This window comes from Enhydra lutris, unplaced genomic scaffold, assembly GCF_002288905.1.
Source record: "Enhydra lutris kenyoni isolate GAN:26980312 unplaced genomic scaffold, ASM228890v2 scaffoldscaffold21, whole genome shotgun sequence".
NCBI lineage: Eukaryota > Metazoa > Chordata > Mammalia > Carnivora > Mustelidae > Enhydra > Enhydra lutris.
In genome coordinates, this window is record NW_019154105.1 from 28,277,611 (window position 1) to 28,290,154 (window position 12,544).

Here is a 12,544-nt window from a genome sequence, read left to right on the forward strand (position 1 = left end):
TATTTTTCTCTTGTTTCATCATGAACTGCTGGGTTGGGGATTCTTAGAAGTCTTTGAAGCTACTTCTGTAATTAGTAGTTTCTAGTAAGTGTTGGGGAAGATAGTTATGATAGCACTTATCTTGAGGGACAGTTAAAGAGACCAAATTATATGTGTGGAGGAAGATTTGGTGGCACAAGTGTAGATTCCATAGATTTTAGGGGCGTGGAAGAGGTTGGGGAAGGGTTGGAGGCCTCCACTTGGCCAAGGATTGGAGTATGAGCAAGGTTGGGCAGGGAGTGCCCATTCCATGCAGTGGAAGCAGCATGTGCAAAGGCCCTGGGGGTATAAGGGAATTTCGTATGTTTGTGGAACTGTTCTGTTCTAGACTTTCATAGATTTCTGTAACTGGCATTTGGCCATACAAGGTGATAATTAATTTGTTAATAATAAAGAAGAATGATATGATTTCATTTTATTTTATTTAGAATCATACAATTTTAGAGCTTGAAGGTATTATAAAGAATGACCTTCCCCCCAAGTTTTTCACCTGTGGGAATTGAAGGTAGGAGACAATCTGCTCAAGTTCACCCAGTAAGCTGATGGCTAAAACTGGACCAAAACTCAGATCTGAATGTTTCTGAGTTAGTCTCTGATTATCCTGTCTCAGTTCTGGGAAGGATGTGTTTGGGTTGCCGGAGTAGGTAAGAGCACTTACACACCTGGTACAGTATGGTTATTCACAGAATAGACACCATCTAGTCACTGTTCGGGCACCTTTGCTTAAAAATACTGATATCTTCTCTGCCTTTGCAGCTTTGCCTCTTGTTGCACGTAATAGTTTCCTTCCCTTTATCTCTAGTCCTCCCCTCCCCCCACATATCAGTTATAATTGTCTTGCACTGTTAAAAATACTGTTAAATTTAATTGTATTTTTATTATTATAGTGTTTTTTCCCCTCACAAACTATGTGGTTATCTCTTTGAAGGCAAAGTTTGTTGCCTCGTAAGTGAAATGTATCACACAATGCCTTCCACCTTCCAGCTTCTCAAAAAAGCTTTCGTTGGCAATAATTACAATGGTGGTGGTTGGTTAGTCTTTTAGTGAAGCAAAAAGATCTTTAGAGACATTGTGATAATTCTTATTTTGTTTCTTTTTCTTTTCTTTCTTTCTTTCTTTCTTTTTTTTTTTAAAGGAGATGCATTATTTAAGTTTAGAAAAAAACTGTGTCCTTATTTGGTATTTATTAGTGTTACCCTCTCCCCCAAACTAAAGTGTGGACATTTGAAACAACTAGACCCTGAACTGTCAGAAGAAATCATACAGCAATTTGAGAAAGTGAAACTGCACGTTGCATTGTTTCTGGGTGGTTTAGGACATGCTAGGTCTCAGCCATTGATTGATGCTGTTCAGGCGCACGTGGAGAATTATCTGCAAAAGGGAAATTAGAAACACCTGCGTTATTCGGCAATTGATTCTATTAGGAAAACTTATGCCATTATGGGCCTTTAGGTTTTGGGACTACATTGTACTTCCGAGGTAAAATATTAAAATTTGCTGGTTCCAACTTCAGATAATTAAAAACACTGTTATAGTCTATATTACTAAAGCTCATTTACCTTTTTTTTAAAAAATATTTTATTTATTTATTTGACAGAGATCACAAATAGGCAGAGAGGCAGGCAGAGAAAGAGGAGGAAGCAGACTCCCCACAGAGCAGGGAGCCCGATGCGGGGCTCGATCCCAGGACCCTGGGATCATGACTGGAGCCAAAGGCAGAGGCTTTAACCCACTGAGCCACCCAGGTGCCCCTCATTTACCTTTTTAATTTTTAGTCATAGACAATTGTCTATAATCCTTGCATGACTCTGCATTACTAAACACCTAAAGTGAAAAATTGCACCAAATGCAGTTGTTTGCTAAATAAAATTCAATGAGTAAGTAAGAGACTTCAATGAAATCTCTAGTAATTTTTAATTGATTGTGGGAAGGGAATTCCCCCTGATTATCCTAGTTGTATGAGAAAACTTCTTCCCATTCTATCTTTATGCCATATAACCACATAAGTATAGCTGTTCCTTAATTTTTCTTGCCATGACAAAAGGTACATGGGTGGATATAATTCCTTGCTCGTGAGATTATAACCTGAATTTCTCTCATTTTAGAGGACTATATAAATCATATATACAAGTATATTTATAAATTATATATAGAATTATATAAGTTATAGAATTTATAAATCATGAAGAATTATAGATTTGTTAAATATATTTAATATGTTATTTATATATTTCCTGGCAGAAGAGGGGCCATAAGTCCATACACTTTTATTTGTCATGTGGGCCTCACATCACCTGTTTTAGTTCATTCATTAATTGTAGCACAAAGACTTCCTGAGTATGTATAGTAATGCTAGAGATGGAGGAATTAAAAGATGCCTGATTCTGGTTTTGTGTGGCTCACAGTCTCATTAAGCTCTAGTTCTACTTCTGTGGGTTCGTGATGACAGACTTTCTTACGGTGCATCTGCCCTGCTGTGGAGCGGGAGTTCCCATCCTCCATGCTCCACTGTTGTATGCCCTCCTCACCTATGACCCTTGAACTTCAGTTGCCCTTGGGTTTCCACGTGTCAGTGGGGTAGTTGCACATACAGGATTTCAGGGTTTCCTTCTGTTCTTCAATTTTACTTCATTTAGATTTCACGAAAGTACCAGGGTTTTGCAAGCCTGCTTGCAATGTTCTGTTTTCTGTAGCATCTCCATAAAGTGTATCTGTTGGTAACTAACACGTTTATCCACCATTTATTTTACAAGTGAAGAAATGGGGGGACAAAGTCAGGCTGCCTTCTCTGAATTAACATCCCATTTGAGTAGGTGAACCAAGATGTCTTATCTTTCTGGCTGACATGCTGCTATCTGTTAAACCGCACTGTGCTACTGACCGCAAAGGGGGACTTCCTTAAACATAACTCCACTGACCACCTGTATGCATAGTTTCCTTCCTCCTTCCCTGCTTTGGCTTTATGTAGAAGACCTTGAAGAGGGAGTTCTTTTCACATTGTTGGTTTGTGTTTCTTTCTTCCTCACTGCCCGCCCTGGGAGGTGGTGGGAGCCCTACGCATGCAAGTAAATTTGTTTTGTGGAAGAGAGACCTCAGAGAAGAAAATATTTCTGGAAGTGGTTATATGAAAGAGGTTATATGAAAGAGCCACTGGGTGGCTCAGTGGGTTAAAGCTTCAGCCTTCGGCTTGGGTCATGATCCCAGTGTCCTGGGATCAAGCCCACATCGGGCTCTCTGCTCCACAGGGAGCCTGCTTCCCTTCCTCTCTCTCTGCCTGCCTCTCTGCCTACTTGTGATCTCTGTCTGTCAAATAAGTAAATAAAATCTTAAAAAAAAAAAAGAGGTTGAAAAAGGTTATACTTAGATAGTAACTCTTAAGAATTTTTAAGTGGGTTTGGTTAAATAGTTCTTTTTAGAAATACTTGAAATCATTCTTCCCAGAAAAAACTCACAAGAAACTCAATTCAACGTGAACTTACAATCCCAACAGGCCAGACGAGTGTCACAGCTGAAAAGGACCCCCTATAAATCTTCTAAAATGTATTATTAAGTCTGTTTTTAAACATTTTTTACAAGAGTAAACAGATTTTTAGGTTAATTCAGCCCTGACTAGGATTGATTATAGTACATCATCAAAATAAATGGTAGAGATTTGAATTTTCTTAGGAAAAGATGAGTAGCTTTATGTTAAAGATCCAGTAAGTAAAAATTCAGATTTTTTTAAAAAACAGGGTCATTCCTTTATTTTCAGATGTCACATTGAATCACTTTCTAAGGATAGAGTTTGTGACTGAAATAGGTGTCAGGAAACAAAACCAACATCCACTGGATGAAATCGCATATTTCCTGAGGTTCTGGAATTGTTAATCAGCAATTTTCTGTTCCCTCTCGATTATAGGGAACTGCAGTCATTTCTACAGCCCATTTCCAAATTAACAGAATTTCTGTGTGTTAGAGAGTAGGAGACTAAGACTATGGACCCTGGAGCCAGATGACCTGAGTTCAAATCCTAAATTTGTTACCTTTCTAGCTGCATGACCGTGGACAAGTTACCTAACCTCTATGCCTCATTTTCCCCATTTCCTAACTGGGGAGAAAGAAGTACCGCCCTCACAGGTGTTGATGAGGAGTGAGCGGATCACCAAGTGTGTGAGTGGTCAGGACAGCTCCTGGCATACAGTAAGTGCCATATCATCGCCAGCACTTGCTCTAATGGCTATACACACGAGCTACGTCACATGGTCACACACTTTTGTCTTTTTTTGTATGCGTCTCAGGGTGTTCGCTCCTGCATCTGGCTTTTCCCAGATCTAGACATTGTTGCAATAAGCATAGCAGATCACATTGTTGTGATACCCTAGGATCACAGGGGATCCGCTCTCTAAATTGATCTCTGTTGCCAGCAGTCAGTTGCATTTTGAGGTTGCGGTAAGTGGCAGAAATGTGTGCCTCCGAGTAGGGCTGTTTAACATTCCAGGCGTCGCAGAGCCTGTGTTGGTAGAACTCTTATCGGGGACCCTCTGCTGTGAATGTTTTCCTCTGGACGCTTGTCACTGGGGCACGTGGCAGCGTACTGGTTGTGGGAAATGTACTGTTCCTTTTGTTCCTTCACTTTGGTGTCTTCCGACACCAGAGGTGGGTCTTCTAAGAAGAGAAAGAAAAGTAAGCATTAGTGATTTAATTCCAGGGCCCTTTCTCAGGTTCCTGGAAGGACCCTCGCAGTTTTGTATTTATAATTTTGCACTTAAAAGAAAGAGAGCCTTCTTCTTAAAGTGCATAAGCTTCTGGCTGCTCAAAACCTGGATCTGTTTCTGCAGAGCACAGAAGACTTGATTTGTTCTAATATCTGACGATATCTATAAATTCTGCCAGTGAGATACCCACAGACATCTCTGCTGCACAATACCTAAGAAACAAGCACATTTCTAATTGGCTTATGTTCTTAAAAGTCTTCCTTTCAAGGGCAAAAAGATGGGTGTCTACTTCTGTTGTTTATTTCTCTTTCATACTTTCAGAGTTGGTTTTAAAAGTACCATACTGGGGCACCTGAGTGGCTCAGTGGGTTAAAGCCTCTGCCTTCGGCTCAGGTCATGATCCCAGGGCCCTGGGATCAAGCCCCACAATGGGCTCTCTGCTCGGCAGGGAGCCTGCTTCCTCCTCTCTCTCTGCCTGCCTCTCTGCCGACTTGTGAGCTCTCTCTCTGTCAAATAAATAAATAAAATCTTTAAATAAAATAAAATAAAAGTACCATACTTTTTGTGTTAAATGAATTCCCGAGTGTTTTATGGTTAGAGTTACTCTGGTGAATAGGTTTTCATAGTGCGTTTGTTTTAATTAGGAACTGTTAATATGTAATCAAGGTCTTGATCTTTACAAATCTGTTGTGTAACTGACCAGTATACTGGGCAATTTCTAAATATGACATAGTGGCCCAACTTTCTCTTGTCAGCTTTGCTACCAAGTGTTATTTTTCTATTAAATTTAATCCAAATCCTCAGAAGAAAGCAATTTTTAAAAAGTTAACAAAAATAAAAGCATTTTAAATTCAAAATAGGAATATACAGAAGGGTGGGGTTAAATATCTCTTTGCTGAGCACGTTCTAAACTGTGCGTGCTGAAGGGAAGTGTTCATGGGGGATGGTAGAAGAACGTACATAACCAGTCACCATGAACTTTCTGAATCGACTGAAATAGAAAATTTAAAAGCAGAGAAATCTAGATTTGTAATTCATAATCACTACCAATTGGCGGAATAATGAGGTTTGAACCTCATTATTGACTGGAAGTTCCCTAGACCCCTCTACTCTAGCTTTCTAGCCAGCCCCCCCCCAAAATAAACAAAAAAGGAAAACCCAACTTTTTACTTGAATCAATAAACTTAACAAAAACATTTTAAATTCCTATTTGTGGCAGATACTGTTCTGGGCTCTAAGGACACCAAAAAGTATAGAAAGCAAGTGTCTTGTTCTCACGGACTTACATTTTAGAGGAAAAAGATAGACAGTGTACAGATAAGCCAATACATATCTCCCACCTGAAGGAAAGCAAAGCAGGATGGGAGGAGTGGGGCCTTGCATGCTTGTTTGTTTGTTTGTTTGTTTGGTTTGTCTGCTTGTTTTTGTTTTCTTTGGTAGGTGATGTTGTGGGGGGATGGAGATCTTAAGAAGAGTGAGGCAGGCCCTCTGGAAACCCTGGGGTTGGGGGGAAGCCAGGAATGCAAGATCTCGAGAGGGACATCCGGTGCTTCCTTATCCCGGAACAGTAGAGGGGCTGAGGGGCTGAAATGGACATGGGTTGGGGGGAAGGGTGAGGAGGGTGTGGTGGGGGAGGAGGCCAAAGACCTGGGCAAGATCACACATGGATGGCTTTGTGGGCCACGGAAAAGACTTGGATTTTTTTTTTTTAATGAGAGAGGAAGATTTTAGAGGGTTAGAGGGTTATAAGTGGCTAGTGACAAAATTTGGCCCTTTCACATCAAGACACAGGGGCACAGAGGAACATGAAATGGCAGGGAGAAGGTTAAAGGTCGAGTTTTGGCTCTGCTAGCCAGTTTGACCTCAGGAAGGTCGTTAATCCAGCCACTGCCCCAGTTTCTACCTTAAAATGAGGAAATTGGATTTATATGAATAATTCACCAAAATGTTTTTCATGACCACATATGATTCTCAGATCTGAAAATAGTTATGAAATGTCCACATATATTGGCAGTGGTTGTTGGCTATGGGGAAGAGGAGACCCTCCCCTCCCTACTTTCTGGTCAGACTTTGAAGCTTCCCTGTTCTCAGCCCTGAGCCTCACCCCTGTCTCTGAGCAGCCATGGTCTGGTGTGCGGACAGTGGTGTTTCACTGTTTTTTCAACCTGCACTTCTCTGATTACTATAGAGGATGAACAAGTCTGCATATTATAAGGGTCCACTGGCATTTACTCTCTGTTGAAGTGTCCTTTTGGATATGTTTTCTCCTTTTTTCAATTAGGTTTTCTACCCTTTCTTATTTATTTTTAAAAGCTATAACATATACATTCTGAATCAAACTTGTTGTTTGTATATGTTTTGCAAATACTTGTTTGCGCTTTGTGGCATGTCTTTTAATTCTCCTAATGCTTTTTTTTTTTTTTTTTTTTTTGGTAGTAAATTACAGATGAAATTTACCATGGTAACCATTTTAAACTGTACAATTCAGTGACAGTAAGTGCGTTCATCATGTTGGGCTGTAATCACCACTCTCTAGTTCCAAAGTTTTTCAACACCCCAAATAGCAATGTTGAGAAAGTTCTGTGTGCACATTGAGAAGAATGTGTATTCTGGTGCTTTTGGATGGAATGTTCTGTAAATATCTGTTAACACAAGATGCCTGGGTGGCTTAGTTAGTTAAGTGTCTGCCTTCAGCTCAGGTCATGATCCCAGGGTTCTGGGAGTCCTGTGTCAGGCTCCCTGGAGCCTGCTTCTCCCTCTGCCTGCTGCTCCCCCTGCTTGGGCACACTGTCTTTCTCTCTTTGACAAACTAAAAAAAAAAAAAAAAAAAAATTATTTGTTAAGTCCATCTGGTCTAACGTGTCATTTAAGGCTGATATTTACTTATTGATTTTCCGTCTGGATGTTCTATCCATTGATGCAAGTGGGGGTATTAAAGACCCCTACTATTACTGTATTTCTGTATATTTCTACTTTAAGTCTGTTAATATTTGCTTTGTATATTTAGGTGCTCCTATGTTGGGTACATGAGTATTTATAAATGTTGTAGCCTCTTGTTGGAATGACCCCTTTATCATCACTTAATGCCCTTCTTTGATTCTTATTATAGTCTTTGTTTTAAAGTCTATTTTTTCTGAAGTAAGTATGGCTATTCTAACATTCTTTTGGTTTTCAATTTGTGAATCTTTTTCTATCCCTTCATTTTCAGTCTGTTTGTGTCTTTTTTTTTTTTTTTTAAAGATTTTATTTATTTGACAGAGAGAGACACAGTGAGAGAGGGAACATAGGCAGGGGGAGTGGGAGAAGGAGAAGCAGGCCCCCAGCCAAGCAGGGAGTCCAGTGTGGGGTTCGATCCCAGGACCCTGGGATCATGACCAGAGCCAAAGGTGGATGCCTAAGGACTGAGCCATCCAACTACTCCTGTGTCTTTACATCTAAAGTGAGTCAGTCCCTTGGCTCCAGTCACTGAGCCACTTCCAAGAACTCAGTGGCCTTCTCCTCAAGCCCACTTGCTTCCTGATGCTCCTCCCATGCCTGCCATCTCCTGCCACCACCTTCCACAGGCCATTTCCACCCAGGAAAAGGAATCTTATCTTGTGTCTGCTATCTGGAACCTCCCTTATTTCGACCCCTTTGATGATGCAAGTAAGGGTGATAATCTGCTTCCTGCTGGCACAGAGGATTTTATCCATATAAGAATTCAACAGAGAAGCAGCAGGAAGACCCTTACTACTATCCAAGGGATGGCTGATGATCATGATAAAAAGAAACTATGAAAGCATTCAAGAAGAAATCTGCTTGTAATGGTACGTAGTTGAGCATCCAGAATATGGAGAAGTAATTTAGCTACAGGGTGACCAGTGTAAGAACATACGCCAATCCAGAGAGATTGAACTGGCTGAGGATGACCAACTGAAGGTTCATAGTTTTAAGTGCTTTTGGCTCACTGAAGCTTAAATGAGGATTTCCTTGAAATGAGTAGAATTTCCCTGAAATGAGTAGAATTTCCCTTCTGTCTCTTGTCACAAATTTAAAAACCTCACAGCTTGTATAACGTAACCATTTGGGATCTGCTTTTAACTTGGACTAGTGTAACTTCATGCAATAAACTGAAAAAAAACAAAAAGAAAAAAAGCCAAATGTGAGTCTCTTATAAGCACCATATAGAAAGGACTTGTTTTTTAAATCCATATAGTCACTGTGGTCTTTTTTTTTTTTTTAAAGATTTTGTTTATTTATTTGACAGAGAGAGATCACAGGTAGGCAGAGAGGCAGGCAGAGTGAGAGAGGGGAGGCAGGCTTGCCGCTGAGCAGAGAGCCCGACGCGGGGCTTGATCCCAGAACCCCGGGACCACGACCCAAGCGGAAGGCAGAGGCTTTAATCCACTGAGCCACCCAGGCACCCCTGTCACTGTGGTCTTTTGATTGGAGAATTTAGTTTGTTTACATTTAAAGTAATTCTTGATAGATACATACTTATTGCCATTTTGTTAATTGTTTGCTGGCTGTTTTTGTAGTTCCTTTTCTGTTCCTTTTTTCTAATCTTGCTCTCTGTTATTTGATGACTTTCTTTAATGGTATACTTAAGTTCCTTTGTCTCTATCTTTTATGTATTTACTATGGGTTTTTGCATGTGATTATCATGAGCCTTATATATATAACAACTTATATGTTGTAAGTTGATAACAACTTATTTGATCACATTCTAAAACTCTACATTTTTACTCTCCACCCATGCTTTATGTTTTTGATGTGTCATTTTACTCCTTTAATCTTATGTATCCCTTACTAATAGTTGTAGTCATAGTTATTTTTACTACTGTTGTTTTTAAATCTTCATACTATATTTGTCAGTGATTAGCCCACTACCTTTACTATATATTTACCTTTCCATTGAGATTTATTCTTTCATGTTTTCTTGTTCCTAATTACTACCCTTTCTTTTCAGCTCAAAGATGTTCCTGTAACATTTCTTGTAAGACCATGGGATGCCTGGGTGGCTTAGTCATTTGAGCAGCTAACTCTTGATTTCAGCTCAGGTCTTGATCTCAGGGTCCTGGGATAAAGCCCCACTTTGGGCTGTGTACTCTATGAGGAGTCTGTTTGAGATTCTCTCTCTCCCTCTTCCTCTGCCCTTCCCCTTGCACTCTCTCTCTCTCTCTCTCAAATAAATAATTAAAAAAAAAACCCCACATTTCTTCTAAGGCCAGTTCAGTGGTGATGAATTCATTTGGCTTTCGCTTGTGTGAAAAACTCTGTCTCTCTTTTAATTCTGAATGACTTTGTTGGGTGAAATATTCTTGGTTGGAAGTTTTTTCTTTCAGCTCTCTGATTTTTTTTGTACCATTCTCCTATGGACTATAAAGTTTCTGCTGAAAAATCTAATAGTCTCATTGGACTTCCCTTGTATGTAACAGAAAAAAAATTTTTCTTCCTTGCTGCTTTTAGATAGACAGAATTCACATCACATCTTTAACTTGTGATATTTTAATTATAATTTATTTTGGTTTGGGTCTCTTTGGGCTTATCTTATTGAACTTTGGTCTTCCTGGCTCTGGATGCCAGTTACACTTCTCGTATTAGGGAAGTTTTCAGCCATTATTTCTTTAAATAAGATTCTGCCCCTTTCTCTCTCTCTCTTCTGGGATCCCTACAATGTGAGTGTTAGTCTATTTGACTAGGACTGTGTATATTTGCGTACTTTTGAAAGCTGTTGTCTATGAGTCTAACTTCCAATCAGCCTAAATCTTGGTGCTGAGATTCTCTTCCTCTTTGGGATACTGACAAGTCTTGGCACACCGTCAACCACTGGGAGCTATTAAAAATATAATAGTCTGCTTGAACAACCACAAACAAGATCTAGAACAAGGTTAAAAGACAAAGTTCATGTCCTACATGACACCACTCCTTTAGACCTAGGAAAGGTGGACATTTCACCTACTGCACAGAAACAAAACAGAGGGTCACAAAAAAGAAAGAGAGGAATATGTTCCCAATTAAAAAACAAAATAAAACCTAAGGGAAAAAGCCTTAATAAAATAGAAATAAGTAATTTACCTGATAAAGAGTTGAAAGTAATGGTTATAAAGATGTTCATTAAACTGGGAGAAGAATGGATGAACCCAGTGAGAACTTCAATAAAGAGATAGGAAATATACAAAAAAATCAAGTGGAAGTCATGGAGCTGAATAATACAATAACTGAACTGAGAAATACGCTAGAGCGATTCAACGGCAGACTAGATGAAGCAGAAGAAAACATAAGTGAACTCAAAGACAAGGCAGTAGAAGTTACCTTATCAGAGCAACCAAAAGGAAAAAAGTATTTAAAAAAGTGAAGAGAGGGGCGCCTGGGTGGCTCAGTGGGTTAAAGCCTCTGCCTTCGGCTCAGGTCATGATCTCAGGGTCCTGGGATCGAGCCCCGCATCGGGCTTTCCGCTCTGCGAGGAGCCTGCTTCCCTCTCTCTCTGCCTGCCTCTCTGCCTACTTGTGATCTCTCTCTGTCAAATAAATAAAAAAATAAAATCTTAAAAAAAAAAAAAAGTGAAGAGAGCTCAAGGGACAACAGCTTTCAAAAGTATGTAAATATACACAGTCCTATTGGACCATGAGCATAAGGCCCACTGTCCATCAGAACCAGGCTATCTGGAGGTGTCGTTTGGGCAGCAGTTGCAAAAACTGGGGCTCCAGATGAGTATACAAGCAATTTTCTTGGAGAAGTTTTTTTCTGGGATAGATCATATGGTAGAAACAAGTCCAAATAAATGTAAGAGAATTTAAATCATATCAAGCATCTTTTCTGCTCACAGTGGTAGGAAAGTAGTATCAGTTATGTGAAGAAAACTGGAAATTTCACAAATATAAGGAGATTAAACAACAGGCTACTGAACTATCAATGTGTCAAAGAAAAAAGTCAAAAGAGAAAAAAATACGTTGAAGCAAATGAAAATAAAAATGTAACATACCAAAATTTATGGAATGCAACCCAAAAAGTTCTGAGAAGGAATACATAGTGATAATTGTATACTTCAAGAAACCAGAAAGGTATAAAAGAAACAGCCTACTATATACCTTAAAGAACTAAAAAATGAAGAACAAATGAAGTCCAAAGTTAGAAGAAGGAAGAAAATAGCAAAGATTACAGCAGAAATAAAAGAAAAAGGACTAAAAAACAATAGAAAAGATCAGTGGAGTTAAGAGCTGGTTCTTTGAAAACAAAATCAACAAAACTTTAGCTAAACTCATTAAGAAAAAAGAAGGCTCAAAGAAATAAGATGAGAAACAAAAGAACTGTTAATAACTGACACCACAGAAATACAGAGTATCATAAGAAACTACTGTGAACAATTATATACCATCAAATTGAACAACTTAGAAGAAATTAATAAATTCCTAGAAACACACACTGTACCAAGAATGAATCATGATGAAATAGAAAATCTGAACAGACCAATTACCAGCAAGGAGATTGAATCAGTAATCAAAAACTTATCAACAAACAAAAGCCCAGGACTAGTTGGCTTTACTGGTGAATTTTACCAAATACTCAGAGGAGAATTAGTACCAATCCTTCTCAAACTCTTCCAAGAAATAGAAGAGGAGGAAACTCTTCCAAACTCATTTTATGAGGCCCACATTACCCTGATACCAAAACCAGACAAGAATATCACAAGAAAATTACAGGGCAATATCCCTCATGAGCATAGATGTAAAAGTCCTCAACAAAATGTCAGTATGCTCAATTTAACAATATGTTAAAAGTATTATATGCTATGATCAAGGGGAATGTATGCTAGGGATTCAAAGTGGCTC

At 39.1% G+C, this 12,544-nt stretch overlaps 1 protein-coding gene and 1 pseudogene across 2 annotated transcripts in view; both read left to right on the forward strand.

Annotated features, from left to right (window-relative positions):
* The window catches only part of LOC111149008 (tec protein tyrosine kinase), a 95,251-nt gene that overhangs the window by 9,855 nt on the left and 72,852 nt on the right, over positions 1-12,544 (forward strand). The gene's annotated exons all lie outside the window — the stretch shown is intronic.
* LOC111149162 lies at positions 8,264-8,690 on the forward strand (annotated as a pseudogene).